This window comes from Camellia sinensis, chromosome 3 (genome assembly GCF_055761805.1).
Source record: "Camellia sinensis isolate YWXY chromosome 3, ASM5576180v1, whole genome shotgun sequence".
Taxonomy (NCBI): domain Eukaryota; kingdom Viridiplantae; phylum Streptophyta; class Magnoliopsida; order Ericales; family Theaceae; genus Camellia; species Camellia sinensis.
The window spans coordinates 145481063-145488954 of NC_138963.1; the positions used below are offsets into that span (position 1 = coordinate 145481063).

At 39.7% G+C, this 7892-nt stretch overlaps 1 pseudogene; it reads left to right on the plus strand.

Annotated features, from left to right (window-relative positions):
* Nucleotides 1-5457: 5457 nt before the first annotated feature.
* Nucleotides 5458-6198, plus strand: LOC145821895 (proteasome subunit alpha type-4-like; annotated as a pseudogene).
* The last annotated feature ends 1694 nt before the right edge of the window (nucleotides 6199-7892 follow it).

A 7892-nucleotide genomic window follows, 5' to 3' on the forward strand; every position in this document is an offset into this window, starting at 1 on the left:
CATGAGAAGTGTTTGGACTAAGAAATTTACCTCTGCTCCTTGCACATTAAACGAGTTAGGATGTAACATTTAGCCCGGTTAAAATCTTTCCCCCTTCTGTATGAGATATGGTTAGGAACGTCTGTTTGTTATACCACCATTTCTCCTCTCGCATGAGACGCATTCAGATTCATTCACTATTTATCCTCTCGCATGAGATGCGTTTGGATTCATTCACTATTTATTCTCTTGCATGAGACGTGTTTGGATTTGTTCATTATTTATCCTCTTGCGTGATATGTATTTGGATTTATTCGCTTTTTATGCTCTCGCACGAGACGCGTTTGGATTTGTTCATTATTCCTCCTTTCACGTGAGACGCGTTTGGATTCGTTCGTTATTTATCCTCTTACATGAGACGTGTTTGGATTTATTCACTATCTTTCCTCATTTCGCTTCCTCCTTTCCCGTGAGACGCGTTTGGATTCATTCCTAATTTATCCTCTCGTGTGAGACGCATTTGGATTTACTCTCGCGTGAGATGTGTTTGCATTCGTTTATCGTTTATCCTCTCGCGTGAGACGCGTTTGGATTTATTCACTATTTATCCTCTCGCGTGAGATGCGTTTGGATTCAGTCATTATTTATCCTCTCCTGTGAGACCCTTTTGGATTTATTCACTATTTATCCTCTCACGTGAGACGCGTTTGGATTCGTTCATTATTTATCATCTCACATGAGATGCGTTTGGATTTATTCCCTTCCTTTCCTCCTTTCGTGTGAGACGCGTTAGGATTGTAAATCGATTAAAAACAGTAGGTGCGCCTGTTCGTTCACACCGCCCTTTGTCCTCTTATTTGCGACGCGTTAGGATTGTAAATCTATTAAAAACAGCAGGTGCGCCTGTCTGTTCACACCACCCCCTCCTCTCGCGCGCGACGTGTTAGGATTGTAAATCAGTTAAAAACAGCAAGTGCCCCTGTCTGTTCACACCACCCCTCATCCTCTTGCGTGCGACGCGTTAGGATTGCAAATTGGTTAAAAATAGTAAGTGCACTTGTCTGTTCACACCACCCCTTCAATTCTCGTGTACGACGTGTTAGGATTGTAAATCGGTTACAAATAGCAGGTGTGCCTGTCTGTTCACACCACTCCTCCTTCTCTCGCGTGCGACGCGTTAGGATTGCAAATCGGTTAAAAACAGTAGGTGCGCCTGTTTGTTCACACCACCCCTTCTCCACTCACGTGCGACGCGTTAGGATTGCAAATCGGCTAAAAAACAGTAGGTGTGCCTGTCTGTTCACACCACCGCTCCTCTTCTCACGTGTGAGGCGTTAGGATTGCAAATCGATTAAAAATAGTAGGTGCGCCTGTCTGTTCACACCACCCTTGCTCCTCTGGCATGCGGCGTGTTAGGATTGTAAATCGGTTAAAAAGAGAAGGTGCACCTGTCTATTCACACCGCCCCTCCTCCTCTCACGTGTGATGCACTAGGATTGCAAATCGGTTAAAAACAGCAGGTGCGCCAGTTTGTTCACACCACCCCTCCTCCTATCGCGTGCGACGCATTAGGATTTCAAATTGGTTAAAAACAGCAGGTGCACCAGTTTGTTCACACCATCTTTCCTCCTCTCGCGCGCGATGCATTAGGATCTCGAGTCCTCAGTTAAAAATGTCGGGTGTGCCCGGTGTTCACACCAACTTTTTCTCCTCTTGCGTGAGACGCGTTGGGATTGTTAATAACATCAAGTGTGCCTAGTGTCAACACCATCTTTCCTCTTTTCTTGTGAGACGCGTTCGGTTGTTTATTCACTCGGTCAAAAACATCAGGTGCGCCTATTGTTCACACCATCTTTCCTCCTTTCACGTGAGATGTGTTAGGTTGTTGGTTAAAAACATCTGGTGCGCCTTGTGCTCACACCATCTTTCCTCCTTTCGCGTGAGACGCGTTAGGTTGTTGATTTACTCGGTTAAAAACATCAGGTGCGCCTAGTGTTCACACCATATTTCCTCGTTTTGCATGAGATACGTTAGGTTGTTGATTTGTCTTGGTTGAGGTCTTCCCACTCTTTTCGTGTGCAATGCGAGGAGATGTTTATGATCGACTTTTTCAAAAATAATCGGCTTCGCATAGCATATAAGTCCAGTTCCCAAAATCTTCCTGCATATCATTAGCATCTTGCTCCTGAACTATGCTGGTTTGATTCCTTATAGTGGGATACGTAGGCAAACTTCTGGTTCAACCACTTGCATTGCATCTTGTTTTTCTGCCCAAGTCCTATGGCTTTGTCAAAAGGGTCGTCTTCGGGCTTTGACATTCACTCACGTCATGAAATGACTTCGAGCTTTGTCAAAGAGGGGCAACTGTAGACACCCCATTTTGAACGGCCCTAAGACTTGGGCGCTTTCTTTTGAACACCCGATGATGGAAATTGAAATATACTATTTTATGAATTTCTAAACCAAAAAAAAAATCAAATTGAAGTTTTAATCCTAAACCTCACTCATTTTGGCCAAATTAATTTATATCACTAAAATATTTTTTATTATTTTATTCTGATTTGTAGTATTTTATAATTTTATGTGTTTGTACATATTTTTAGATGTTTTTAATTGGTATAAATAATACATTTTAAATATTTTATAAATACAAAAATAATTTAAAAAAAAAGAAAAGAAAAGAAAGAGAGGTCGGTGCCGACCTCCCCCGCCTGCTGGATTCAACTTGCATATATATATGTGTGTGTGTGTGTGTGTGTGTGTTAATATATTATAGATGGGAGCATAATATAGAAGATAGATTAAAAAAATATATTATGGTCAGATGGGTTTGGTGGAGGATAGACTATATTTTTATGGGTTTTGGAATGGAAGATAGGGGATGATTATGTTTTTGGGGTGGTGAAATGTTTTTTTAGAAAAAGAGAGGAGAGACAACAGGCGCCAACAACTCTCTCTTCTCCAGACCATCCCTTATTCCGATCACCAAAGGCGGTGGTCTTCAAAAACTATTGCTACGGACTAGGAGGGAGAGAGAGAGAGAGAGTGAGAGAGAGAGATGACAAAGAGAAAACCAGAGAGAGAAAGAGAGAGAGAGATAAAGAAGTGTAGAAGACAACCTCACCACCAACTTACAAACAAAACAATCCAGTTTACACAGACCATCACAGAACCTAGAAAATATTGTTCCAATCCATCTCTCTCTCTCTCTAGACTTCGCCAATGACGATCCTAGACTCGTTAGAGAGTGTCGGTACCACGATGACCACGACGTCGACTACGGATCCCGGCACCTGCATTCGGCGGAGACCGAGCGCTGCCGCAGGAGGAGGAGGAGGAGGAGGAGAAGTGGCCACTTCTGATTTGTTCTCGAAGACGAACTCGTTGGAAACTGATAGTTTGATTTTTGGTTCGGAAAATGATCAGAGTCAGATCAGGGCAAGGTTCCAAATATCGGCCGGTACGTGCCGTACCGGCCGGTTCGTAATGGAAAATGAGAGTGCCGAGTCGGATACTCACCGATATACCGGTGAGAACGAATTTCACGTCCGTAGCGGCCGATTCCCGACACGTATCGGCTTGTATCTGATACGTGAGCGTTCCAGTTCCGATATAGTTCGATTCGGCTAAAAAACGAGCAAAGCATATGGAAAAATAATTGAGGAAAGCAAGTCACATGGAAAAGCAAATCACCTGGAGAAGCATCGAATCGGACCAAACCTCAAACCCAAATCAAACCCAATCGGACCAAACTTAACTCGGACCAAACTCAACTCAACTCCCCAAAGTTTTCCCTCAATCGGACCAAACTCATCTCCCCAATCAAACCCAAATCCATCTCCCAGGGGCATTGATCTTGTAAAGTGCTGCAAGGAGAAGCATCGAATCGAACCCAAACCATCACCGATTTCAAGCTTCTTCATTGAAGGTTTTTCTCTCATGCTCTGTTTACATTTGTTTCGTGCTCTGTTTTTTGCTTTGGCTGAACACTTCTTCAAATGGTTTTGCTTCTGTTTGGTTTGTTTATATTATATTATGTTATATTATATTATTTTATGGTTTTGCTTCTGTCCAGTTTGCTTCTGTTCGGTTTGTTTATGTTATATTATGTTATTTTTTTTCTTCTTCAAATGGTTTGTTTATATTATATTATGCTCTTCTTTTCTTTTCTCTATGGTTATTTTTTTATTTATATTATGGTATGGGATGGTTTTTCTTGGTAAGTTGCGTTTGGTTTGTTTATAATTTATTTATTTATTTTTTTCTAGTTAGTTGTTTATAATGGTTTATAATTTGTTTGCTTGGTAAGTTGTGTTTGGTTATTTTTTTATTTATATTATGGTATGGGATGGTTTTTTCTTGATTTTTTTAAATAACCAAACTATATATAATAAAATATTAATAATACAAATAAAAAAATTTCACAGCTTTTGTTTGCTTGATGGGGGATGAGACTAGAGTCACCCTGATTATTGATTGAAAGTGCATTAAAATAGATCAAAAAAATAAATAAATAAAATAAATAAATTAATTAAGGCTAAAATAAATACATATCATTTAGTTAAAAATGAGTCAAAAGTGCCTTTACATATCAAAATTTTGATTAAAATGTGATAAATTAAGGCTAAAAGAGTGAAAAAATACATAAAATTGAGTTTTAGAGGGATTGCTAATGATTTTTGAAATTTCACAGCCGCGACGTGCGATACCCGATACGTACCGGTCGATACTCCCGATACCGATACTCCGCGATCGATACCGTTACATTACCCAATACCGCGATTTAGAACTATGGATCGGGGACGGTGACGGCGGCGGCGGCGATAAGGTTACGATTGGAGAGGACAGAGAGAAGGACAATTTGGAAAAATTCTCGTGCCGACCGTCTACTCGGCTCACCGGAGAATCAAGGAGAGTCCTCTCAGCTCTGTCGCTATATCCAAATAGAGTCATGCTAGTCTCTTCATCCTCTGTATAGTAGTTCTTGTTGTTGTAAACAGCCGGCTTATCATTGAAAATCTGATGAAGTATGGCTGGTTGATTAGGTCTAGTTTCTGGTTTAGTTCAAAATCATTGAGGGATTGGCTACTTCTAATGTGCTGTATTAGTCTCCTGCTTTTCCCACTTACTGCCCTGGTTGAATCATAAATATTGTCTGCATGGTGGATTGTCCCCATCCATTGAGACCCTTGATAATATACGGAATTTTGATCGTGTTCAAGAAGTTCCACATAAAGGTCGTCTGTGTGATCTGTTATTGTCCGACCCTGATGATCGTTGTGGTTGGGGAATCTCTCCACGTAGTGTTGGATACACTTTTGGCCAAGACATATCTAAGCAATTCAACCATACCGACAACCTAAAATATATTGCTAAAGCTCATCAGCTGGTTATGGAGGGACATCATATCTCTCTCTCTCTCTCTCTCTCTCTTGGTGTGTGGCTGTGCCCAGGTTTGATCTCTAGCTATGCTTCCCAGATGTCTCGAAGGTATGACAGCCGTACAACAATCTTCTCTCCAGAAGGTCATCTTTACCAGGTCAAACACGTGATGGAAGTGATTGGAAACGCCAGGATTGCAATTGGGATACTATGAAAAGACGGGGTTGTCCTAGTTGGGGAAAAGAAAGTCACTTCCAGACTCCTACAAACCTCAATATCCACTGAGAGAATGTACAAGATCGATGACCATGTTGCATGTGCTGTGGCTGGAATCATGTCTGATGCCAACATTCTTATCAACACAGCCTGAGTCTAAGCACAACGCTGCACATATGCTTACCAGGAGCCATTGCCAGTCAAACAGCTAGTTCTCTATGCGACACCAAACAAGGTTACACACAATTCGGTGGGCTTCGACCATTTGGTGTGTCAATTTTGTTTGCAGGTTGGGATAAAAACTACGGGTTCCAACTTTACATGAGCGACCCTAGTGGAAACTATGGTGGTTGGAAGGCTGCGACAATTGGTGCGAACAATCAGGCCACGCAGTTAATGCTTAAGCAGGATTACAAGGATGATATTTCAAGAGAAGAGGTTGTACAGCTTGCACTAAAGGTGCTTGGTAAGGTTATGGACAGCACAAGTCTTACATCCGATAAGCTTGAACTTGTTGAGGTGTTCTTGTCTTCTGGGAAGGTGAAGTACCAGGTGAGCTCGCCTGAGTCGCTGAGTAAGTTGCTGGTGAACTTTGGACACGTTCAAGAGATATTCAGTTAAAGAAGAAGAATGATGGGTTGCCTGGAGAAGTTGGCTGATATTGGAGACTCAAGAACATATGAAGGATGTATGTTAAGAAGTAATTAATTAGTTATTTAATTAGAATTTTATAAGTAATTAATTAGTTAGTTCCAATAATTAGTTAGAATAGTTAATTAGTTGTGATTTTGTAATAGCTAGCTAGCATAGTTAGTTAATTTGTTTTGGTAATAGTTTAGCTTTAATTAGTTAGCTAGGTAATTCATTCGGACCCTCCTGCGTGAGGGCGAGCAAACTTGTAATAATGTGTATGTCTTCCAACCCTACGTCTTTCTCCCTTTTATTTAACTGCTTACGATGGTTAGATTAGAGCATCATGTTTTATTCAGCATACTTTATGTTTGCATCAACTTATATTGCATGTACCAAGGCTCGGCGCATCATTCGTATTCATATTGTCGTTTAAATACTTCTTTGAATACATGCTTAGACTGTATACCGCATGCTATCAAATTATTTCATATGCCGTATTTTAGAAGCCGAATCTTTGGTTGCATCTCATGTGTAAATTGCACTAGGATTTTGTATATAAGATCATGCATATTTTACTAACTTTGTTTTGTAGCTGTTCGCGGGACGTTGGTAAATATGTGAGTTTTTGTACTTTAGCATCCCGCTTGTGTGTGTTTTTTTTTATTATTATGTTTAAGCATCCTACCATGTGGATACTTGCTTATTTGATATAACTGTATGAATTCCAGTGGATGGAGGTTGTGTCGCTTAATTTGGAATGATGTTGATTTTTCATGTTTGTAAACTCAATTTATTTGGGTTGTACATCTTCAAAACTCTTTCAAAATACACGATATCAAATTATTCCAAAATGAAAGGCATAGTCTATACCTGTATGCTTCACATAGTAAATTTTAGGATTTATTAAATAATCAAAACATGAACATATAAACAAAATAAAATTCATATCATGGTTTAGTAAAGGCCGATCTTTTGATCTGGTGAGCAAAGGTGCTCAATTAATGACCTTCCTCATTCAAATCAATGGTTCGGAGCCAAGCATCCTTGGTTACGACGAACAGTGGCCTTGGCCCAAGTCACGGGTTTCCTAACTTTTCAAAAATAAATATTAGGTGGCGACTCTAAAATTTGATGACGCAGTCCATTTTTGAAAAAATTGCAATAAAATGGATTTTCAATAAAAGTTGTCAAATCTGGACTCTCATCTATGTTTCACATTGCACTTGTGAGACTAGATCAAAGAAATTGAGGGTCCGAACTGTTTAACACGCACGCGTGCCCTCCGCTCATGTTACAATGATGACCTTTCTTTTCTTGGAAATCTAGTATAACCAGGAGCTACTCACCAAAATAGCCAAAGCACCAATGGAAAAACCTGCAATTCAAATAATTCGTAAGTAACAACTAATATAAACATCTTGCCAATATATTGATTCAAAATTAAGCATATAAAGAGCTTTATACTTGAGGAAAGCAACAATTAGTTATAGAAAGATCTCAATTGTATGATGAATTGGAATGCATCTATATGTTGAAGATCAAAGTTTTAGCTCAATAGGATTGTAATGCCCCCAAATTGATTAAATTAATACACTTCTCATAACTTGATAAATCCAAAATCTCTCCAAGCCAAACAAAAATGTTAATCTCTAAAGTCCTCTTTTCCATTGAACTGCATATCA